This window comes from Rousettus aegyptiacus, unplaced genomic scaffold (assembly GCF_014176215.1).
Source record: "Rousettus aegyptiacus isolate mRouAeg1 unplaced genomic scaffold, mRouAeg1.p scaffold_m13_p_2, whole genome shotgun sequence".
In the NCBI taxonomy this organism is placed as follows: Eukaryota; Metazoa; Chordata; class Mammalia; order Chiroptera; family Pteropodidae; genus Rousettus; species Rousettus aegyptiacus.
This window is the reverse complement of record NW_023416295.1, coordinates 106,550,045-106,577,035: the sequence shown is the minus strand read 5'-3', so window position 1 is coordinate 106,577,035 and position 26,991 is coordinate 106,550,045. Positions and strand designations below refer to the sequence as shown.

The following is a 26,991-nucleotide window of genomic DNA, read 5'->3' as shown; positions in this document are numbered from 1 at the left end:
GAAAACAAGGGTATTTCACCACTTAAAATTCCACTTAGAAAGAACTAATTATTCAGCCACAGTGGACTTTGAAGTTAAGTGATGTATTAGAAGATGATAATATTAAATGGGAAACATGTCATGGGGAAAGTAAGAGTATGAGAATGACGATAAAACTGTAGAAGAATGAGGAAATAACAAATATGATAAAACCAATATCGGCAAAGGAGAGGACCTCAATGCTCTGTGATGTAGCAAAGACAGAAACTAATATCAAAGGATCAGATAAAGCAAGTCCACCTCTGCACACAATTACATAATCTAAAGATATATCTTAATTCAACCAGTTCATTTAGTTTTACAGGTCCTCAATAACATGAACTCAAAGTGAGTTACAAGAAGTATGGAGAAAAATGAAGAACAATAATAGCATAAAGAAAATGATAAACAGAAATTATTATATTTATTAGTATTTGGGTATGGTTAGAGATCACAACAGACGCAAAATGACCAATTCTTAGAGCAAAAGCTGTATGTTCTGCAAGTACTGTGATAAAGAGAAATATAATCCATTATTAAATGCTGTAATTAAAATGATGATAATGATTATAATTATCATTAATGATGACAACACCATCAAAGGAGAGAATAGGAGAGGATATCACTTGAAGTTAATATTGGAATGGTCTACTAGGTAGGAATAGTATATTTTAATTTCAGGTAGATTAAAACATAGAAACAGTTGCTTTGATGATTATTTATCAGTTGGGAATATGGAATTTGAAAGTGTTGCCACAGCCATTCCTACCACCAAATCACCATTTCTCACTACAGACAGTCTGCACTATCCAGTAAAGTAGCTGATACAATACAAACTTTGATATTTATACAGAGTCAGCTGCAGATCATGTTAAAATACATATTCTGAGTTATCACATGCTGGGGAAGGCTGAGATATGTAACTTTGACAAACTCCCAAATGACGCTAATGCTGCCGATCGAATGTACTACATTTGGAATAGGGAAGAGATAATGCATAATCCAATTTCTAGGACTGCATTAAAAGACGTCCATGGTTCTGTTGTAAACCCTGGGTGGAAAACATATCAATATAAATAGACATCTGACCAGTATCATTCTGTCTTGAGGGTCAGAGCACCTTAAAAAGAACACAGGAGCAAGTAGACTGATAGCAGTACTGCTGCCACTCGATTTACCTGCTTCCATGAGAAAACAAAGGGACTGGTACCAGATCAAAGTTCAGATTTCACTGAAGTTCTTCATGCACTTTTAGTACTTAGTAATAGCCTCCAGAACCAGGTGAAATTACAAGTTAATTTCTGGTCTATCCTACAGGAGACAACCATCCAATCTTATTTATTCTTCGAGTTCAACTCAGGTCACATCATTGAGGCCTAGACTACTCTTTTCCCTTCTCACAACTTATAGCATGTATTATCTGTATCACATATTTAAGTACCAAATGCTACAAAATCTTTTATTATCTTTTCGTTATTTCCATCATCTCTTCTTCACAGGTTGTTTGTAAGCTCAATGAAAACAAGTCACAGCCTTCTCTTATTTGACCCCATACCAGCAAATATGCTCATAGGACCTCCCACTAGATTAGGACTCTGGTAACCAAATCTTTTGGTGTAATTCTTTTAAAAAACATATTTTAACAGTGTTTTGTGGCACAAAAATGGTTGTTGTTTTCCCCATTTGAACTTAAAAGCCCAGAAAGAGAGATATTTTGGAAAAGGATATTTTCATAACAATGTTTTATTATTCAGAAAGACTTTTCTTATTCAGGTTAGACTTATTTTGCCATTTATTTCAACTTATGTAAATTTTGATTTAGCCTATTTCCATCTTTTCAACTGTGAACCAAATATATCTAGCTGATATGTTATTTTAAAATAATTAATAAATGTCCTAGTGAAGCTTTTTAAATGTACACCTCTTTTATATGACGATATTGAATAAGTAATATAATATAATTTAACTCCAAAAGATGACCATATTTCCTATATATTATTTAAAAGATATTATAAATTTAATTTCTATATCTACTTTATTCAAGGAAGTTATTCAAGGAAATTTTAAATTATATTTTATTAACACATTGAATAAATTGTCAAGAAGGCTTAGCTGAAGTGTCTACCACTTACATATAACTATGTTTACAATGTGTTTTCATTTGAAATCATTGTAAAACTCTTAACAAAGGAAAATTGGTTATTGGTCCATTTGTTAAACAATTGTCAGTCTTGCATTACTATAAAAAATTCAAAGCAATCCTTTTCAAGCAAGTATTCCATTTTATACATTCATGCAATTCCTAAATAGGTACTGAAAATAGCTAACATCATTACACTCAGGATAAAAAGGTACTATTCAGCTTTATTGTTTACTTCTTTAATAACTTTTACACTACTGTAAGGTATTTGAATATATACTGGACTGCAGAGTGTAATAGTTCCTGGTTTACATCTCAGGTGGGTTAAATAGGTCTTCAGACATCATTTAGCACCACATTTTCAGACCATCATAAGTTTTAAACTTACTTCCATGCTGACAGTTTAATGTTCAAAGAAGTAAGGAGGTAACTTACTTTTAACTTCTAAACCCTGGGACTGCTGTCTAAGAGCTATAAAATTGACATTTCAGCATGATTTTTTTCCCCACAATGTGTCCTTTAAACACACGCATGTTACAATGTCTAAAACAGCTGTCCATGTTTACATTAAAAGTCTTTCAAAATATTTTTTTTCTTTAGGATGCCGTTTGTGTAGAAAAGAAAATAAGCAAATCAACTGTTTTTTCCACCTTTCCGTTCTTGTTTCCTTCTCTTTCTCCTTTCTTGCTTTCTTTTTTCCCTTTCTGATTTTCCATCCATTTTTCTTTTTTCTTTCTTCGCTTTTCTCTTATATTTTTTTCTCTTTCTAAACTACCTTGAAGTAACTTTAGAGATTATTAAAGTCTAGTGAGGAATGACAGCACTTTAAATCTGTACTTTGCCTTTAATTCTTGTCAGGGTTTCACAGGCATATATCAGAAGTGAAATGTCTACTATATATCATGCTTAACCAACTAGAGGTCAAAGAACTAAATCATTGTATTCATGAAAGTAAAATATTGTGCTTTCCAATTGCCTTCACTTTGGGAGGCTCCCATTTCCAATTACCAAAGTGACCTTCAAATCTTATATTGACTGCTTTACAATAAAATTTATTACAGTTGTGACATTACAATATAAAATAAGAAATGACACAGTAAAATGGCTGTGAAGATGGTAATAAGATTTTTTAGACTCAAATAATTTTATATTCAATTTTCTACTTGGTTTTCTTTTTCTGAATCTTCATATTGCTTTTGCTGATAAACTGTTTATACGCTGTTTAAATGTGATCATACCATTGTTTAAATGTAAACTTCTTAAAGTCATTAATATAGAGCCATGGATGTCTGAGAATTCACATTTTTCATGAAAATATTAATACATTAATATTTTATATTTTATTAATGTGAGGGGAGGGGAACACTTATGAATTCAAGTTTAGACAATGAAATATTACATCAATGTTCCATAGCACAACCTTGGAACTTCCATATAATAATTCCAGTTGTCGGTAAGAGGTAAAAATAAATAATTTTCACATGCCTGCTATTTGATAGAAAGAAGAAAATGAATAATTGGCTCTTTACTATAGAAAAGAACTTACTCAGGTTCCTCTTAAGTGCCTTACTGTTTACTCTGTGGGATGATCCAGGTTTTGTTAAAGAGAAACACATTCCAGAGAAATTAGGTAACTACTAAAATCACTTAGGTAGAAGAGGCAGATATGAAAGCAGAACTGGACTGCCTGCTTTCCATTGTTATGTTTTTTTTTCCAGGTGAGGACACTGAGGTCAAAGTGATATCAAGACTTAAAAAGCTCAAAAAAAAAAAAAATCTTTTAGTGATCTTTTCACTAATCCTTTCCCCCACATCACATTTACTATGAGCTCATCATTTACTCAATGAAATCATGCTAAGGCCAGATCTATTCTGAAGATCCTATGCCAGAACTTAAGGAAATCACTTTTCATAGAAAATTCCCAGAACTATTCTGAGAAGTATATTGTAAGATAAAATGATTTTTCTGTGAATGTTTTTGCTCTGTTAATTACATTTACACAATTAGGCCTAGGAGTAAGTGGATAATGGAGAAAGCTGTACAAATAGTCTAAAGTATTAGAAGCAAAAAAATTTTCTACTTATTTTTGTATGCATTTTCGGAATTATCTTTTATCAGAATTACTGTAGTTTTGGTTTAAAAGAGTCAGTATAAAGATATATACACATTGTTAGGAAAAAAATCACATCAAACATAATTTATAGAGTAAATATTAAAGTTTCTCTTTACCTTTCAACCCAGTTCTATTCTAGTTAACCACTGTTGACAATTTTGTAAACTTTCAAAATATCTGCTTTGTATTTAGGTCAATATATAAATATTTTAGTATTATATTGATAAAAATTAATACACAAATTCAATAAAAAGGTAAAATAGAATTGCAAAAAAAAGTGTCCAAGCGAGAAATATATAAAGTACAAAATAAGATAGTAGACTGAACTACAAATATAGCAATAATTAGATTAAATGTGAACAGCCCAAGTTCTTGTTAAAGAAAAGTGTTGTCAGACTCTGTTAAAAAAGAAACCCAATAATATGCTGTTTAGAAGAGGCATACTTCATATAAAGAGCACAGAAAACTTGAGCATCACAATATTCATGCAAAGTTAAAAGATGGATAGAGGATATATTTTAGTAGATAGAGTAAGGCAATTTAGAATTTAAGGCCCCCCAAAAATAAGGGGGGGGGAGAAAAAAGAGAGAGAGGCAGAGAGACAGAGAGTAAGACAGAGAGAGAGAGAGAGAGAGAGAGAGAGAGAGAGAGAGAGAGAGAGAGAGAGAAGAGTCCTAGCAAGTCTTCTTGTAAGTAAACCCCTGACAGAAATGTGTACATATGGACACCAACAGTAGTGTTACAATGTTTGTGACAGCATTATTCATGATAGTTTAAAACTGGGAACAACTTAAACGTTCATCGACAGGAGAAATATAAGAATGAACAAAGAAGCCAGAAACACAAAAAATCCATGTATATAAAGTCAAAAAAAAAAGAAAACAGCAAAACCAATCAATGATATGATGATGATTACCTTTCAGAAGAGGATGGGTAGTAACCATTTAGGACACCTGAGAGCGGCTTTTGATCCTGACAATGCTCTGTTACCAAGGTAAGAGTTACAGGGGTGTGTGTGTTTGTTTTATGATAACTCATCAAACTATGTATTCATTTTTCTGTATGTGTGTTATATTTTAGTTTTATTAAAGCAATTCTAATTTAAAAACAATTAAAGAGAAACATGTTATAATGACGAAATGTTTAGCCCTCCAGAAAGATGAAGTTAAATATGCCTTTAAATAAACAAACACTTAGATGGATATAAGGAGATATAGACAAATGACAATCAAATAATAATCTGGATCAGTAAGAGATTAAAGAAAACATCATACTAGCAGAAAGAAAAAACGTTAGTAATGCTATAGGAGGTTTGATTAACTTAATTAAAACAAGGTCTAAGGAACATATTTAGGATCCCACCCCCGATAACTGAAAAAATTTTATTTTTCCAAGCACACACAAAACATACTTATTAAAAATGATCATATGCTGGGCCATAAAATAAGTTATAACAAATTTCAAAAGATTGTGAAGGAGTACATAAAATGTTTACAAACTACAATATGAGTTAGAAATGTACAATAAAATATAACTATGAGCATCACTTATGTTTGAAAATTTTTACATCTAAACAATTCATAAGTCAAAGAAGAAAGCATAATGAAAATTAGTAAATATTTTGAGTGAAATTTTAATGAAAATGCTACCTTTATCTTGTGGGTTGCATCTAATACTATTTCACAGGAAAATGACTTTAAAATTAACATTGGAAGAGAATGAGGCTGATGTGTAACAAGCTAATAGATCATCTGAAAAAGTTTGAAAGCAAGCATAAAATAAACATGTAGAAGGAAGGAAATAAAAACCTAATTGTGGAAATTAATAAAATAAAAATAATAAAATAGAGAAGTCAAATAAAAAGGAAAAATATCACTTCTTTAAAAAATATCAATTTGCCATAATTCTGGCAAATTTAACTATGAAAAATAAATATCAAGAACAAAAATGTGATCATAATTACAGACGGTGCAGGCATTAAAGAGCTAATTAAATAATAAAAAGTCCTTGCTCTTTTATGTACCAAGATTTGTTTTAAAATATAAACCAATTTAATAGAGAAAGAAATAGTTTTACCCATTTATCAATTTGAGACATGACTGAGAGACTGCAAAGTAGAGAACAAAAGACAGCATTTTCTATTAATTATGTTGATGTAACAAAATAATATGTAGCTATTAAAAATAATGAAAAGAATACTTTCTACTAATATGAAAGACTTCTGAGATATATTAATAGAAAAACCCAAAGATGCAAAACAGTAGGTATAGTATGCTATATTTTGTGTAAAAGTAGCTGTAGAGAAGAATCTATATTTATATTTGCTTCGATAAGAATTAAATCTATATATAGAAAAATATACAAGATATTAATATCCATGATTACTTACTGGGGCAGGAGGTAAAAGGTAGATAGTTCAAAAATTAATACATTAAGTATTTTAAATTGGCACTGGTGTAAGAGGTTATCCATATGGGGGTGGTGGAAGCAAAGCTAGACCCTAACTCTCAAAACTCAATTCTAGGAAGGCTACAGGCCAAAATGTGAAAAGCAAAATAATAAAGCTTGTAGAAAATAATAGGAGAATATTTTAATTATCTTTGTTTAAGAAAAATTTCTTAAATAGAAACCAAAACATAAAAGAAAATGTCGATGAATTAGATATCAAAGTTAATAAATTATATTCATCCTAAGATAATATATTGAAGACTAAGCCATAGAGCAAACCATATCTGCATTATATATTTTGATCAAAAAATTACTATCTCAAAAATATAAATTATTTTTGTTTTATGATAAAAATAAAAAAATTAAATAAAAATTAAATAAAATTAATACATATTAAAAAACACTTAACAAAAGGAAAATTTTATAACAGCGATAAGGATATGTAAAAATATTTAAATTTTCATGTAATAAGACAAAAAATCAAACTTCATGAAAATGACAAGTATGAGAAATTGGGGAAAAAATTAAAGTTTGATAATATCGAATGTTGACAAGGATGCAGGAGCAATAGAAATGTTCATGAGTAAAATTTAGACATCTACATTCTTAATAGTTGAGGATTTCCTATTAAATTTGAAAGTGTAAAATTTCTACAACCAACCATTTTCACCTTAGATGTGTAATTGAAAAAAAAATTGCAAAACCATATCGGAAGATCGTTTTGCAATTTGTGTGACTACCAACAGAGAAATCATACTATGACATTCAAAAGAATATATATTTGAAAGCAAGTGCTCCAAATGTATTTATGAGTAAAAATAAAAATCACGTTTTAGTAGGGATATATTGGATTGTATTAATGTGAAACTCATTAGAGTTCTTAATATTTTTATCTGTGCATGTGAATGCACATAAATGCTCTGATATATCTCGATGTGTGCAAACTGAAATATAATATGGTTATTATCAGGAGAATACAGAAATAGACTGTGATAATGCATGATAACCCGAAGGTTTAGCTTTATTTATAACGTTTTTATAAATTTTAGGGAAGAATATTTCCCCAATTTACTTATGTATTTAAAAAGTAATATCAAATAAAAGTTAATAAAAAAATGAAACAGTTCTGAGAAACACTGATTTTAACTGCTTAATATATGGCAACATACTTAAGGTTTTATTGGGTCATTTATACTTTTTATTCTAATTCTCACTTAAAAATTGAAGCTAAATCACAAAATTAGATCTTAACAAAAAATAATTATATTTAGAAGACTTGTGGATTGCTGATTCCACTAAATAAAACTACTTTAACTATTGAATTTCTGAAGGAATTTTCAGGAATAATAAAGAATATCAATTTCGGCATTTTGAATGTCATTTTTTTGATAAAAGATTTTAATGAGATCTACATACCTTTGAATGTTTGAGGAAAAAATCTTGTTTAATGTTAACCAGGTACATGAGAAGTAATTGGAGAAAAAAAAAAAACCGAGATTAGTGACACAATGTAGAGATAGATTGAAAGAAGTTTGAAATTATCAAATAAAAACGAAGATCAATTGACCTATTAAATTCAATTGACTATCTGGAGTGTATTACAAAGAAATCACCGTCTTTTTCAAGAACTATTTTCTTACTGTTTATAGTCCCCCTTATATTTAAAAATAATGTATTGAATGTCATTATATCATACCTTCTGTTGTTTTTTTCTAAGAAAAATTTTTTAAAAAATTCCATTACTGTGAATGATTCCTCTCAAAGAATACTTAAGAAAAAATCATAAACTTTACTTCTCTAACTAATATTCATGGATTTAAAAAACCCAATTCTTTAATTTCCATCAGTGTTTCAGAAAGAGAAAGAGAAAGAGAGAAACACATTCATTATTTAACAAGTAAGGCACATTTTTAAAAGTTTCTCTTGCTTGCTTAGAGTCCTTGTAAGCAAAAACTTTTGTTTTCCCATGGAAAAAACATAATGATGTGCCCAAATTTTCTTAAATATTGGATAATGGAAACTAAAGATAGAATCTCTCTGTCCTTCTCTACCTTTCTCTATCCTTCTCGTCTTCATTAAAATGATAAAAATGTCAGAGGAGAGAAAGAGCAATTAGGGGAATCATTTTTTAAACCATATAAAGGTCTAACCAATGTACTGTATACTTGAAACTAATAATAACATTTAAAAATGTTTCAATTTTGATTATTTAGAGGAGAAACTGAAAGTGGTACACACAAATACAAATACATTAACTAAGTTTAGAAGTTAATGATTTGCCTTAATTACATCTTGGAGAAAATTTGTTAGAATTTATCTTTTTTTAAGCTAAACAGATTATAGATTTAAATTTATTTGAAGAAATAAGAGAGGATGTTAAGAGTGGAACACAGATGTCTTTTGAAGGTTAAAATAGATTGAGAAAAAAATTTGTACTCCAAACTTAGGGTAAAGATAAACTATTTAATACAGAAAGCAAATTTGGAAATCTAGATAAATTGAGGATTAAAGACTATTTTTAAGTTAATATTTAATCCAAAATTCTCATGCCAGTTAAAAATAATTTACTCGTTTCATGTTATATAGACCATGGAATATCCCAATTATATCTTAACTTCACTTGTCAACCAGTTGCTTTCCTATTGGGAAATATGCCCAGACGTCTTGGTTAAGTCTTTTGGCAGACTTATTCCATATATTCAATATAACATATAATGATTACTTAACTTATTTTTAAAATAAGGTAATTAAGTTCAGAATACTGACCAAATTTAGCTAATATTTTCATAATAATCATGCATTAAAACAACTGTAATCTAATTAACAATAATAATAATAATAATAATAAAAACCTTAAAGACAGATCCAAATTCAAGTCTGTTTTCCACTTCCTGGTTTTTTGATCTTAGAAAATTGATTCAAACTTTCCCATTTCTTGTTATCTCTTTTAAGAAAAATCGAAATGTACAGTGTAGTTGTTGCAAATTGAATGAGACAACATTTGAATGACATGATCAGTCTATGACTTGTCTGTAGGAGAATTTCTACTAATTATGCTCCTTGTATTCTTTCCCTCTTTCTATTTCCTTAAGAATTAAAAAAAAAAATCTTTAATGCTATACAGTTTTATAGTTCAAAATTCAAAAAATAGAAGGACAAAGGCAAGACATCTCTCCTTATCCACCTCCTTGGTAAGAACTGATGCAACCAGCCTGTCATGTAACTCCCAGAGACTTTTTATGTATATACAGGCAGTCCTCAAATATGTTCTTTTTTTCTCTTTTGTACACAAAAAATTTTGTGGTAAACTATACATGCATTTCTGCACTTTATTTTTAGCTATATAGATATATTAGAGATAGTTTTATGATTAACTAAAGAGTATCCACATTCTTATGACAGCAGAGAAAGGGACAACATCTTCTTATGTGCAGTTGTCAAGTCAATATTTATAGAGTTGCTGCCTAGTGAGGCTGTACCTGGTAGTGGTGAAGATCATATGGATTAGGGTTTGAACCCTAACTCTGACACTTAACTGGAGGAAACCTGGGTTCATCCGTACTAACAGGGGTATGATATCACACTCATCTTGTGAGTTGTCACCATGATTAAATAAAGTGATGCATGTCAAAGTCTTAGCCGTGTGCCTGGCACAAAGTAGGTGTTCAAGAAATAGTGGTGGCTATAACACATGTTAACTGTAAAAATAATTACTATGACTCAGTGCTGTGCCAAAGCATGAAGATTGCTGGAGCTATGTCTAAGCAAATGCCAGTTTCAATAGGATAGCTGTCCAAACTACTCCCTTCTTATTGATTGGTAAGCAGTGATCATTCTACCAGATCCTCAAGCATGTATTTTAGAAAACATTTCCTAAATAACCAATATATTTTTTTCATTTAAGCATTCTAAATTGTTTCTTGAAGTCATAAAAGCAAAAGAAGAGACAGTTCCTACCTACTTTCCCTTCATTAAAGTGAATTTAAAATTACTATGATGTTCAAAATGTAAATGAATCTCTGAAATGCATTCTGCAGTAGGGAAGTTTCTAGTTCGAGGTGTGTAATCCAGATTACCTAGAACTTTTCCTTTAATTGAATTTTAAACTTTTTATCCCCCTTGGAGTCTGACTATGCTTAGATAGAAATAAACACCATAGAAAGTGGATGTTTTCATTTAGGTAGATTTAATATCTTGATAAATTATAAAGAAACACATTTCAATTTTAAATTTTAAAAGGATTTAATAACATTCTATTTAATATTCAGAGAAAAAATTGTGATTCATATGATTTTTATAAATTTATTAAAGATTCTTTTATAAGAGCTTAATTTGATGATAATTTGAAATAGATTTTCTTTTGAAAATGGTATTTGTTAATGACATATGGAAATAAAATAGTTACACAGAATTTGGGGTTCTGTGATGTAAACCACTCTTTTCCAGTTCAGACTAGTGTTTTTTGGCAAAAGGAAAAGTGATTTTGGAATAATCGTGAATTGTATTTTCAAATTCCAACTTTATTAATATATTATTAAATAAGTTCAATGAGATGTGATGTTAATGCTATTTATTAGACAAAAATCTATCTTTTCTAACAGTTTGTGTTTTAGAATGTTCCAGCAGACACAAAAAGGTACATTGTTGTATCATTTAAAGGATGATGATACATTCATTTCCTAAAGATCGAGGCTATCTTGTTAATATAACAAGGCACAGAAAAAGTGTTGACTACATCCATATCCAAACCAGATAACCTCTCTAATGAATTTGATTATTATGACTTAACTACTTTATATGTTTAAGAAAGAGAGAGAGAGCGAGAGCAAGAGAGAGCGTGCACTCTTGTTAAACACCTTTAATTTATTTTTTTAACTAAAAAAAATTTTTTAGTCTATACTTGGCTAAAAGAGGTCAAAGATATTTTTTTTTTTTGATACAGAGTTAAGCCATCATATTAGACAGTTTTGGCAACTGATTAAAGAGCTTCGTTGAATGTCTTTTCTCTTTCCCCTAAAAGTCTTGCCTTGGCAATATAACATCATGCTTACTGAACAGATTTTGGACCTAGACTTCCTGGGTTCAAAATCATTTTGTTTCCTTCTGTATAACTTTGAGCCAATTATTTAAAATCTTGTCTCCGTTTTCTTCTCTGCTAAATAAGAATTGTGATGATAACAATAGTACCTACTTCCATAGCATTATGATGATAATTAAATGAAGGAAATTCATAGAGCCTAAAGGGGAGGCAACATTTTACCTCTATTCTCTTAGGGCTTTTCAGATGGGCTGAGAATTAAACTGACATAAGGTAGATTAACAGGAGAAAAGGATACAAATTTTATGTGGCACAGGGGCCTTCATAAGGAAATGAAGACCCAATGAAGTAGCAAAATCTAACATTTTATATACTAGATTAAACGAAGAGAACCAGTTGTGGAAAAGTAACTAAAATAACAGGGAGGCTAAAAGACAATAAAAAACTATTTTAACAAGGTCTATTTGTACAGAATTCTATCGACTTTGACTTCCCATCAAAGAATTCCTCTTTTCTCTTGATACAAGAAGCACATCTTTCAAATGGGAGTTTTTAATCTCCTATATTCAAAAGAAGATGAGAAATTAGAGTGTCCTTCTTGTGTTTGCTGTTGTAATAAGTGCCTTCAGTTAAGAGTAATCCTTCTGCCAAAGTGGTATATTTTGGAATGGCATATTCTGCCACATTTCAGCACTTAAAACAGCAGCTCTATGAGAATTAGTTACTATTCATTTGGAATATGTTAGGAAAAAATCTTTGTTTTTATTTTTTACTTCAGTTATAAAATTGAGATAATAAAATAAGTCTCCATATTAGAAAACTCTTGCAAGTAAGGTCTTAAATCACATTCTTTTGGAAGACTTCAATAATAGTAACAATAATGACAATAACAAACATAAGAACAACCAAAATAGTACATTTTTTACCTGTGAGATACTGTGTGAGATGTGACCCAAACATCATTCTTTAAACTTTATGTCTACCTTGAGTGATCATTTTTATTACTCCTATTTTAGAGCGCAAGAAAGGAAAACTTAACATCCAAGTAGTCACATAGATAGAAAATACCACAGTGAAAATAAGAGTCCAAGATTACTGTTTTTAAGATTCATACTTAACTAAGATAGGGTTTCCCAAATAGCAACCACCATCATACTTTTTTGCCATTTTTTTATATAAGAAAAATGAACTAGTACTAAATATTTAATATAGAAAAATATAAATCCAGGGATTGGTTACCTACATAAAGGAGAACCTGAGAAGGAAAAGAAGATGCTGAGTCTATTCAAAGATTAGCAATAGCAGTAAGCTAATGGGGAGGGGCAAGAGAGAAAACTGTGCTACCAAATCCAGGACCATTGAGTGTGAGCTGAAGAAAACTATAATCAAGGCAGGTCTTATCTGTGGGAGTCAAGAAGGAAACACAGCCAACATCAGAGATACTACCTGAGACAAAGAAAATGGAAACAAAATTCTCTGTTGTAGCCCCTTTCAACCTATCAAGAACTCTCATGAGTCAAAGCTAGCCAGAGTCCCACTGATGTGGAACCCCGAGACCCAGTGGTATAGGGGGTTAGCCCATTGTGACACAAGAATAACATGGAATAGACAGCAACAAACCCGATGGCAATCAAGCCTAAAATCAACTTACTCTGTTGTTCACTTACTGTCTTCCAATTGACTAACAATTTTAATCAAATAAAGATTTGTAGTAAGGAAACCTTCTATCATTACCTGAATAGGAATTAGGATCATAGTCATAAATAGAAATAGCCATACACTTAAATAAAATGTAAAAAGAAACTAATTTTAGCTTTGAAGTCAAATAGACCCAGCTTCAAGTCTATTCTCTATCACTTACTGGTTAGTCGACCTTGGAGAATTAATTCAGTTGTTTTCACTTTTCTGCCATCTATAAAAATGAAAACTAAAAACTACTTGAGGCCTGCAAGCATTAAAGGCACTAATAGCACTAAAGTGAAATTTGATCCATTATATATCAAAGAATTGGTAGAAAGTTCAAAAACGATGAACTTTTCCAATATGCGTGCCAGTATTATTTACTGCTATCTGTGGGTAGCCCCAAATCATCATGTGAACCACTGTTCAGAAATACAAGGTAATTCTGTCTCTAACAATATAAGTAAATATGTTGTCACTTTCAGATTTGTTAATATAGAATATTCTTATGCTCCAAAACAATATAGATTCAATAACTCTAATAGTTAATGAATATACAAAATGTCTAATATGTGTTTATCTATATAATGTATTATCCTAAATTATTGCATTTTACTTTAAGCGTTCATAAAAAATAATTATTCATATTTACAGGCAAAATGTTATTAGAATATACTTAATAATTCTAGTAAAAGAACCTGAGGGGATTCCAGCCACCTGGGTCAGTAGGAGACTAAAACTCTAGACGGCCCTTTGAAGAACCTGTGCAAAGGCTTTCTGACCTGCAGATACTCACCCAGGATACCGGCAGTGTGTCACAGGTCTGCGTGGGATTCATACTGAGAAAGTCTGCATTCTCTGGTGCAAGAAGGAGGGCTGGAAGGACAGCCACCATTGTGCCTTAGTCTGTACCCCCTCTACCGAACAATCTACAGACCATGCCAGCTTCACTGTGCAGACCCCTCCCACAGACACACAGGGCCATTAGGAAGTGCTGGCCTGAGGAGATTAGCCTGCCTTGCCCAAACTTCAGATTACCCAGGACTTTTGTTGCTAGATGGCTGCCTGAACTGATCCAGGTCTAAGCATTCCCAGCTGGTAACCAGCGCTGTAAGCATGCATTTCAGAGATAGTTTCAGTTAGATCACTGCTGCTAACATGAACTTGGGCGGATCTTGGAGATCTGTGGGCCAGACCCAGATAATAGCTGGTCTCCTGTGATCTGAGACTTCTGTGGGAGTGTGCAAACTGTTACCGAAGTAGTAACAAGCCTGAGGCTGTGTTGATCTGATTGCCACTGTCTCTCTGAGACCCCACTCCACCCTATCCACAAATAGTCCAGGCCACCCATGGACAGCGAACTGCCACAGCCCTGCTCTTCCCCTCCCCTGATCTCCAAATCGACACAGGCAACAAACTTTGGCTAGCACGGGCCGGCACTGCATGGATATCAGTGGCAGGCAGACTTCTCCTGCCTGCAAGAATTGCACTATTGTGTCCAGGGAGCACAGGGGTCTGTAGGACCGCCCCAGATAGTGGGTTATCCCCATGTGATCTGTGACTACTGCGGGAATGTGAAGACAGAGAAACTGCAGAAAATTGAGGCTATTGATCTGACGGCCCTTGGCTCCTTGAGCTCCTGCCCCATCCAATACACAAAGTGCCCGCTGCACATTGATAGGCACCTGCCTCTTCCCAGGGGTGGTGCATTTAGGTCCAAGGTGGGCAGCGGCTGACCTTGCTACGAGTGGACACTTGTACAGGGAGCCACAGACAGCACTGGCAAGTAAACTGACACTGCAGTGGCAGGGGATATTTACTCAATAGACCCAGGAAACTCCAGGGATCCCTGCACCACCCAACATGCATATCACCCAGAGGCTTTTCCAGTTTCAGAGACTTATGCCAACTGACTGGCAGTGTCAGACCTGAGGAACACTAGTCTCTCTGCTAAATTGCCCTAGGTCAGGGGCAGGGGATAACTGAACTGTTGCCTACGGTGTTGTCTCTTCCACTTACCTATAGATCCAGCACAGCAACAAACATGTGGGGATCGCTTTGTAGTTCCCATCAGGTAGCCCTGAGCAATCAAAAGCAGTGACTGACCTTGGCCCCACCCAAGGGCCCACAAAACCAAAGCATCTGGAGGTTGAAACCAAACCACAACAGAGCAACTCCTGACTAGTTCTAGTAGTGATACACACAAAGGGTGGTTGCAACAAATATACAAAGGGTGGTTGAAATCCCACTCAGTGGGGTAAGCCCCCATACGACAACTCTTACTCTGTGGGTACAGCCAATTCCCACAATTAGTTAGTTTGAGCATCAATCCCATCCACTGAGGTATTAACAACAATAAAGGCTTAGCAACAAAAGATCACACACAATCCACACAAAGATCACGTCCAGAGTCTCCAGCATAGGGGACCACAGAAAGTGTGCCACTGGGCCACACAGGACACCTTCCATATTAGGCCATCTGGCCAAGGCAGAGAGATGGAACAAATATTCCTGACACACAGAAATGAATACAGAGAGTCTAACAAAATGAGAAAACAAAGAAACACGCCACAAATGAAACAACAGGAGAAAACTCTAGAAAATAAACTAAATGAAATGGAGACAAGTAGCCTACCAGAGACACAGTTCAAAATAATGATAAGGATGCTCAGCAAACTTAGGGGGAGAATGGATGAGCACAATGAGAGCCTCAACAGAGAAATAGTATGCATAAAAAAAGACATAGAAACCATAAAAAAGAACCAGACAGAAATAAAGAATACAATAACTTAAATGAAGAATACATTAGAAGGATTCAACAGTATATTGGATAAAGCAGAATGTAAAACAATCGAATTGGAAGACAAGGTAGCAAAATACATCCAATCAGAACAACACAAAGAAAAAAGAATTTTAAAAAATGAAAATAGTTTAAGAGACCTCTGGGGCAACATGAACTGTCACAATATCCAGATCATAGAAGTACCTAAAGGAGAAGAGAGAGAGCAAGAAATGGAGAATCTATTTGAAGAAATAATGACAGAAAATTTTCCTAATCTGGCAAAGGAATTAGATGTACAAGTTCAAGAAGCAGAAATTGTTCCAAACAAGAGGAATTCAAATAGACTTACACAAAGACACATCATAATTAAAATGCCAAAGGTCAAAGACAAAGAGAGAATCTTAGAAGCAGCAAGAGAAAGGCAGCTAGTTACTTACAAGGGTACCCCCATAAGAATGTCTGCTGATTTTCCAATGGAAACTTTGAAGACAAGAAGGGACTGGCAAGAAATATTCAAAGTTATGAAAAACAAGTATCTATCATGAATATTCTACCAGCAAGGCTTTTGATTAAAAAGGAAGGTGAGATAAAAACCTTCTCAGACAGGAAAAAGCTTAAGGAATTCATCACCAACAATCCAGCATTATAAGAAATGTTAAAGGGACTTGTGTAAAAAGAGAGGGGGTAAAAAATAAAATAGAAATAACAGATACAAATAATAAAATGGCGATAACTATGTACCTATCAGTAATCACTTTAAATGTAAATGGATTAAATGCTCCAATCAAAAGACACGGGGTAGGTGAAAGGATAAGAAAACAAGACCCATGCATATGCTGTCTACAAAAGACCCACTTTAGATCAAATGATGTTCACAGACTGAAAGTAAAGGGATGGGAAAAGAGATTTCACACAGATGGAAATTTGAAAAACACCAGTGTAGTGATACTTATATCAAAAAAAAAAAAAGACTTTAAAGTAAGACTATAATAGACAAAGAAGGGTGTTACATAATAGTAAAGGGACAGCTAAATCAGGAGGACATAATCCTAGTAAACACATATGCACCCAACATAGAAGCACTTACATACATAAAGCAATTATTGACCGACATAAAGGGAGAGGTCAACAGTAATACACACATAGTAGGAAAATTTAACACCCCATTAACGCCAATTGACAGATCTTACAGGCAAAGAATCAACAAGGAAACAATGCGCCTAAAAGACACACTAGACCAGATGGATTTAATAGATATTTTCAGAGCATTTTACTCCACAACAGCAAAATATATACATTCTTCTCAAGTGCACATGGAACAGTTTCCAGGATAGACCATATGTTAGGACATGAAACTAGTCTCAATAAATTTAAGAAGACTGAAATCATATCAACCATCTTCTCCGATCACAATGGTATGAAACTAGAAATCAATGATAAGAAAAAAACTGGAAAATACACAAACACATAGAGGCTAAATAACATGCTTCTAAACAATAAATGGGTTATTAATGACATATAGGAAGAAATTGAAAGATTTTTAGAGACAAATGGAAATGAAAACACAATGACTCAAAATCTATGGGACACAATGAAAGCAGTCCTAAGAGGGAAATTCATAGCAATACAGGCCTTCCACAAGAAACAAACAAAAAAAAGCTCATATAAATAATCTAAATTACACTTAAAAGAACTGGAAAAACAACAGCAAACAAAGCCCAAAGTGAATAGAAGGAAGAAAATAAAAAAGTTCAGAGCCAATAGAGTCTAGAAAAATAATACAAAAGATTAATGAAACCAAGAGCTGATTCCTTGAAAGGGTAAACAAAATTGATAGACCCTTAGTTAGACTCATCGAGGAAAAAAGAGAAAGGACTCAAATAAATAATATCAGAAATGAAAAAGGATAAATAACTACAAACTCAACAGAAATACAAAGGATCATAAGAAAATACTATGAGCAATTATATGACAACAAATTGGACAATCTGGAAGAAATGAACACATTTATAGAAACATACAATCTCCTGAGACTGAGTCAAGATAAAACAGAAAATCTGAACTGATTGATTACCATCAATGAAATAGAATCAGGAATCAAAAGCCTCCCAAAATACAAAGCCCTGGACCAGATGGCTTCGTAGGTTAATTTTAGCAAACATTCAAAGAAGAATTATCACCTATCCTTCTCAAACTATTCTAAAAAATTCAAGAAAAGGGAAGGCTCCCTAACTCCTTTTATGAGATCACCATTACTTTGATTCCAAAAGACATTACAAAAAGACATTACAAAAAAATAAAACTATAGGCTGATATCTCTTATGAACATTGGTGCAAAAATCCTCAAAAAAATATTAGCAAACAGAATTCAGCAAATCATGAAAATATCATGCACCATGGTCAAGTTCGATTTATTTCTGAAAGGCAAGGTTGGTACAATATCTGTAAATCAATTAATGTGATACACCACATTAACAAATTGAACGATAAAACCATGTGATTGTATCAATAGATGCAGAAAAAGTGTTAGACAAAATCCAGCAACGATTTATGATAAAGACTCTCAGCAAAGTGGAAATAGAGGGAACATACCTCAACATAATAAAGGCCATATATCACAAGCCTACAGCTAACATCATACTCAATGGGGAAAGGCTAAAAGCTTTTCCCTTAAGATCGGGGACAAGACAATCATGTCCACTTTCACGACTCCTCTTCAACATTGTATTGGAAGTCTTAGCCATAGCAGTAAGACAAGAAAGAGAAATAAAAGGTGTCTGAATTGGAAAGAAGAAGTAAAATTCTTATTATTTGCTAATGATATGATAATATATAGAGAGTACCTTAAAGATTCCACCAAAAAAACAGTTAGAAGTGATCAATGAATTCAGTAAAGTAGTAGGTTGCAAAACAAATATTCAGAAGTCAGTGGCATTTTTATGCACCAATGATGAACTTTTGGAAAGAGAAATTAAGAAAACAATCCCATTTACGATTGCATTGAAAACTATAAAATACCAAAGAATCAAATTAACCAAGGAGGTAAAAGACTTGTTCTCAAAAAATTATGTCATTGAAAAGAGAAATTGAAGAAGATACAAATAAATAGAAGCATGTACTGTGTTTATGGGTTGGAGGAATCAACATCATTAAAATAATCGTATTACCCAAAGGTTCAATGTAATTCCTATCTAAATTCCAAGGGCGTTTTTCAGAGAGCTAGAATGAATAAATCTGAAATTTATATGGAACCATAAAAGACCCCGAAGAGCCATGGCAATCTTGAGAAAGAAGAACAAAGTTGGAGGTATCACACTACCTGATACCAAACTACACTACAAGGCTACGGTAATCATAGTATTGGCATAAAAACAGATACATTGATCAATGGTATGGAATAGAGATCTCCGAAATCAATCCACACCTATACACTCACTTAATACATGAAAAAGGAGGTAAGAATATCCGATGGGGTAATGACAGTCTCTTCAATAAATAGTGTTGGAAAAATTGGACAGATATATGCAAAAACAAACAAACAAAACAAACAAAAAGTTGAACTTCCTTCTTACACCATATACAAGAATAGACTCAAAATTGACTAAAGACTTAAATGTAAGACCTGAAACCATAAAAATTCTAGAAGAAAACATAGGCAGTAAACTCTCTGATATTGCTAATAATTTCTTTTTGGGTATATCTCCACACACAAAGGAAACAAAAGAAAAAAAAGAAACAAATGGGACTATATAAAACTAAAATGTTTTGATAGCAAAGGAAACCATCAACAAAACAAAAAGATAAATGACTGATTGGGAGAAGATATTTGTTAATGATACATCTGATAAGAGGTTAATATCCAAAAATATATAAAGAACTCATACAACTCAACAACACAAAACAAACAATTCAATTAAAAAATGGGCAAAAGACCTGAACAGATACTTCTCCAAAGAGGAAATACAGATGGCTAATAGACAGATGAAAAGATGCTCAAGGTTGCTAACTAACAGAGAAGTGCAAATTAAAACCACAATGAGATGTCACCTCACACTTGTCAGAATGGCTATCATCAATAAATCAAAAAACAACAAGTGTTTGTGAGGATACATAGAAAAGGGAATCTTCATGCATTGGTGGGATTGCAAATTGGTACAGCTGCTATAGAAAACAGTATGAAGTTTTCTCAAAAAATAAAAAATGGATATACCTTTTGACTCAGCAATTGCACGTCTAGATATTTATCCAAAGAAAAGGAAAACAATAATTTGTAAAAATCTAGGCACTCCAATATTCATGGCAGCACAATATACAATAGCCAAGATATGGAAGCAACCTAAATGCTCATCAACAGACGACTGGATAAAGAAATTATGGTTCATATATACAATGGAATATTACTTAGCCATTAACAAAATGAAATCCTACCATTTGCAGTGACAATGATGAATCTAGAGTTTATTATGCTGAGTGAAATAAGTTAGACAAAAAAAAATCATATGATTTCACTTATATGTGGAATCTAAGGAACAAAAACCCAAACTAATCAAAAACTTACAAATATAGAGGATAATTTGGTGATGAACAGAGAGGAAGGGGTGTTGCAGGTGTGGGTGAATCAGGTGAAGGGCTAAAGAAGTACAAATTAGTAGTTGATAGATAGTTATGGGCATGGGAAACACAACATATGGAATGCAGTTAGCATTAATATATTGCCTAGGTAGAAAACCAAAGGAGAGAAGGAGCAATTAGGGAGGTAATTTTATAAATTATATAAATGTCTAACCAATGCATGTTATATTTGAAACTAATAAGAAAAAATCAAGATCATCTACTGTTTAATGTTTAAGAACCTCTTTTAAACCTTCCAGCAAAGGAACTTTGTTTAGGTTCTTTATTACAATATTTTAATATAGCACTTTTTAAATGACTTACTTTAAATAATTTGCACAAATAACTCCACAAATCTTTCACATCTCAGTCTAAAAGAGGGTTATTATACTCCTTACAACATTTATAAGTACTATTAGTTTTTGTCTCTACTTTTTTTCACTACTTTAAACAAGCTAAAAGAACAATACACTGAAGTTGCTTCTGTATAATGATATGAAATGTAAGGATTTTATAAAACTAATCTTTATGAATTTTATTCAAGGAATTCTTCAATATTTAAAATTTGTAACCATGTTTAACAAGCAAAATATATTTTTCAAAATTTCTCTTTGTGTTGTCTAAACAAAGTGTAAAAATATATCTAATATAATCAAAGACCACCACTAAACATATATTAAGTCGATGTTTGGACAAAACATTCTGATAATTAAATCCATTCTCTATATTTCTATAAAATAGTTATTTATTATATTATATATAATTAATGTTACATGCTATGTAATGTATCATAGATAATAATTTTCAAAAATATCTTTAAATGCTCTTTACTTGGCTCTAAAAACTTACTGCTTGAGGCTGACTTCATGATTTCATGCTATTCCACCATGGACACTAGGTAACTATTGTACTGATCCCCTCAATATCTGTCCATTCATATCTACCTTCCCTTTCTGGACTGCAACAGCTTTAACAGCTTTCTTACTTATTCTAACTCAAAATATGCCATATATTTGTTGAATAATATATCTAGAATGATTATATTAAGATAGAACAATAGATACTATAAGGAATAGAGAGCGACATTACTTAAGTTATTGAGATCAATTCACCAGGAAGGTGTGATGACCTTAAATGTGTTGGTCTCTAACAAGTCTTCAAAATTCTTAAGGTTAAAACTGGTAGCCTAAAAGAAGAAATAGTCCTACAATTATAGTTGGAGACTTCAACATGCCTCTCTGAGAAATTACTAGAAGAAATAGATGGAAAATAATAAGGCTCTGTAATACTGAAACATTATCAACTTGGCATTGATATTTACAGAACACTCACCTAAGAAAAGCAAAATACATATTCAATCCAAATAGACTAAATAGACTACTTATGAGACAGGCCATATCTGTACTATAAAAATAAGTCTGACAAAGTTAAAATAACTAAAATTATACAAATAATTTTCTCTCATCATCATTGAATTAAAGTGTAAATCAGCAACAGAAAGATATCTTGAAATGTCCAAATATTTGGAAATTAAACAACACATTTCTACATAACCATAATTCAAATACAAAATTAAGATTATTTTAGAAAATATTTTGAATTGAGTAAAAGTAAAAACAATATATAAAAATATGCAGAACTTTTGGTTTTGGGGCTGCTCAATTCCAATGTATATGCCTGGGGGAGGGGAGATTCCCTCCACACCAATAAGTAATCCTTGGATACCAGCAAGGTGTCTGATAATTCAACTCAATTTTGATACTACTGACCTAAAGATAGCATCGGACCCTACAGGTTAAGGTCTCAGTTCTACAAGTCTGCTCCCGGTGCACACACACAATTCAGACACCAGTCTCAAATCCAAGTTATGACCTGTGCTATTGACAAACTGGCTATAGATTAGAAGTGTTAAAAACAAAATTCATCCAAGTAAATTTGGAGATGTAATTGATCTTATTAAGCTATTCCTAAATCATGCAACATCCATCTAGCAACTAGAAGAGTGCTCCAGGGGTTGTACAAAATGGAAGGTTTTTACAAGAAGAATAAGGCTATTAACAAACTTAAATTTTTAATTTTTTTGTTTTTGTTTTTGTTTTTTTTGGTGTGTGTGGGGGAAGAGAATGCAAAAGGTTTTTATTAAGCAGATCGCTTCTTCTTTCTATGTGGGATGGACAGAGCCCAAGTGACAAATTACCTTACTGGTACTTGACCCAAAAATTCCAGACAAGTTGAATGAAATTATGTTTCTAGGAGTAGTTAAAACTGTAATGAGATCAAGTATTAAATCTAGGTTTTCTACCATTGGCTTTTAGTATGAGTGACAGTATTTGGGCCTGTGGTTTTCTCTTTAATAGAATGACCCCTTTCTTAGTTTGATTAATTTGCTAGAGGAGTTCACAGAAGTCAGAAAAACACTTTACTGACTAGATCACTTTTATTAGAGGATGTAATTCAGGAATAGACAGATAGAAGAGATGTATAGGGCATAAGGTGAGGTATGAGGAAAGGGTGCAGAACTTCCATGATCTCTCCAAGAATACCATTGACCCCCAATCTTCATGAGTTCACCAACTCAAAAGCTCTCTTAACCATCTGTTTTGGGTTTTATTATGGAGGATTTATTACACAGGTATTATTGATTAAATCACTGGTCATTAAAGATTAATTCAATCTCTAGCCCCTCTCATTTTCTCGAAGGTCTGGAGGGTGGGACTGAAAGTTTCTACCCTGTCATCACATGGCTGTCTCCCCTGGCAACCAGCCCCCATTCTTAGGTGGAGTCCAAGAGTCACCTTGTTAACATTACGGGAGACTCCTTTGTTGCTATCCTTATTTAGGAAATTCTGAGTATTCAGAGAACTCTGTGCCAGAAATGGTAATAAACACCAAATATATTTTTTATTATAAATCATAATATTACAGCAAGCCACAAATAAAGCAATACTTAGAGTGAAATCAATAAAATTGAGAAGAGGATGGCCATAGTGAAAAGAATCAATGATATCAAAGCTTATAATTAAAAATATCAACAATTAACTGGAAATGGATTATAGACCTAAATGTAAAGCCAAAAATATCTGGAAGAAACACAAGAGAATATCTTTACAATCTTGGAATAAGCAAAGACTTCTTAGATAAGAGACAAATCATAAAATCTTGCAAAATTTTGTGTACATATAATTGGGTATCATGAAAATATAAAAACATCTAAAGTATTGTTCAAAAATATGGATAAAATTCTTAAACTAAGAGAAAATTTTACAAAATACATATATAGTAGAGGTCTCACTTCTACAACACATAAAGAAACCTCAAAACTTAATAATGAGAAAACAAATGATTTAATTTTTAGAGGGACAAATTCTTTGAACAGGCAATTCACTAAAGAAGACATAAGGATTGCAAATAAGCTTGGAAAATAAATGGAAAGAAGTTCAACATCGTTAATCATCAGATAAATGAAAATTAAAACCATAGTGTGAAACTACTATATACTCATTAAAGTGACTGAAAGTAAAGTGAAATAAATGAAATAAAATAAACTGAGATCACTAAACTGAAATAAATGAAATAAAATAAAAAGTAAGAAAAAACTGAAAATACTACAGGCTGATAAATACGTGGATTAAGTATGGAGACATCATACACTGTTGCTGAGGATGCAAAATTGTACAATTACACTTCAGAAAATCATTTGTCAGTTTGTTATAAATTTAACATAAACTTAAAATAAGACCAGCAATTCCACTCCTAGTTACTTACCCAAGAGAAATAAAAACAAATGTCTACAGAAAGCCTTGATTAATATGTTTGTAGCAACTTTGTTTATAATTTCTCTCAGCTGGAAACAATCAAAATGTCCATCATATGGCTAATGAATAAAACATTTCGATATATTTATACAAGGAAATTTTACTCGGGAAACATAGATATGAACTATAGAATGTGTAACAATACCAATGATTTATAAAAACATTATTCTAAGTAAAAAAAACTGGGCATAAAAGGTAATGTACTGTGTGATTTCATTTATATTAAATGTTCAGAATAGGCATATCTATAGAGTCACAAAATAAGTTATTAGTTGCCAGAGACTATGGTGGAAAAAGATGACTAACTATAAAGGGTAATAAGAAAGCTTTTTCAGAAGATACAATTACTCCATATTTTTATTATAGTGATGATCTCACAACTGTGCATTTGTAAAAACTCATAGATCTGTGCACATAAAAAAGATGAATTTAACTGTATGTAAATTATATCAAGATAAACCTGATTTTTAAAAATAGTAAAAATACTATAGAATATCATTTGGCAGGTTTAATATCTAAATATTAGAATTCTTCAACAAGAGCTTAAAATATGAAAGGGAGAAAATTATCAAAAGAAAAAAAAATATGTTCCCACAACTAGAGACCTAATCTCCAGACTAAAAAGAACCACATGTGCATGTGCATGTGTATACACATAGACACAAATACAAACTCAAGATCCACACCAATGCATTGATCATGAAAACTGAGACCAAGAAGTATAGAGATGAAAATCACAAAATCCTTCATTTGAGGAAAAATAAGACCATAAACAGAATGTCGGAAATCAGAAAAGCTTCAGTCAGCAACAAAGGTGGAACCTAGTAGATAACAGAGTTATACCTTCAGAATTTCAAGGAAAATTATTTTGACTTAGATTTACCCTTTACCAAATGTAATGATGAAATAGGCATTTTTAAACATACATGTTATCAGCAATTTACTATGTACAAATTTTGTCTTAAGAGGCTACTGGAAGATATGTTCTACCATTACTAAATGGTGGACTAAATGAAGAAAGTGAACATAAAGTCCAGGAATCAGGAAATATAATATCAAAATGGTGAAGGAAATTCCCAGTACAATGAAAGCTTTATTAGTCCACTATTTCATTTCTTTTACCATTTTTTTCTATCACTTCAGCTAAATAAATTATTGAATTTAAAGATATCCAACCATGTTTTGAACTTTTTATCTTCTAAAAATGTTTTATAAAGAAGAGTTAATTTGCTTTTAAATTAAGCTTTGTATTTTATTTCTCCTATCATCAGTGTACATATTCTTCAATATATGTGTTTAATTTCACATTTATTAGTGTTTAAACTCTTTAAAACAATTTAATAATGTCTACTTAGAAAACTAGAAGTTCATCTAAATATTTTTTACTTTAAAATGATTATAAAATCAATAAATGATATATTTGATGAGAAATACTCTGTTTTTTGAAGATTAGTTGCTTTAGACAATATTTAAAACAATCTAATTCATAAATGACTTGTCAGCTTCTAATATGTGATGACAGCCTGTCAATTGACAAGACTGTAAGAAAGCATTTTCATTATTAAGTTGATGTTATAACTTGATGAATCCTGTATTTCAATGACAGTCATTCATTGCCTTTCAGGCAGCATGTTCTGTTTGGAATTCAATAAAAGATACATTATGATAAAGGTCATTGGTTTAAAAACTCTATGCCTTTTCTGGTCTTTTCACTTTTAAATGAAAAATACAAAACAATTCTTCACATTGAGAGTCATATTTTTAGGATATTTTTATTACTTGGCTTGCATAATTGTAAATATTTAAAAACTATGCCAAATTAATATCTTACTGTCCAGATCAGATATTACAGAAATATCTACTTTGAGATACATCATCAAAGTGATTACCAAATTAAAAAAAAATAAAAAATAAAGACAATTTTCTATACTGAGAAAGATAGCTTAACATTTTTTTAACTCAAGATTTATTTTAGCACATAAAATAAAGGCTTGATTCCAAATCATGTTAAACATCATTTCATATATAAAATTATGATGTCACCCAGAATGGAATATCAAATATCCATAACTGATTTTAAATTATACTATAATTTTTGAGCCCCCAATTTTCACAGAATCCATTGGAATTATCATATTCAGTGCTCATACTTTGAATTTGATGAACTAATTTGTGGCCAAAATTGTTTTGATGGAAGCTATCAATAATCTCATCTTTATTAATATTATGTAAGGTCGTACTTGTTGGTTTCTTTGTCAGAGAATGAAGGGCAAATATGAAAAGTCTAGGGAGATGGCCTTTAAGTGAGCCTGAAACCTCACAATGAAAATTTTGACTCTATAAAG

At 32.0% G+C, this 26,991-nt stretch overlaps 1 pseudogene; it reads right to left on the bottom strand.

Moving 5' to 3' along the window:
- The window catches only part of LOC118613590, a 167,984-nt pseudogene extending 153,651 nt beyond the window's left edge, over positions 1-14,333 (bottom strand).
- Between the last annotated feature and the right edge of the window lie 12,658 nt (positions 14,334-26,991).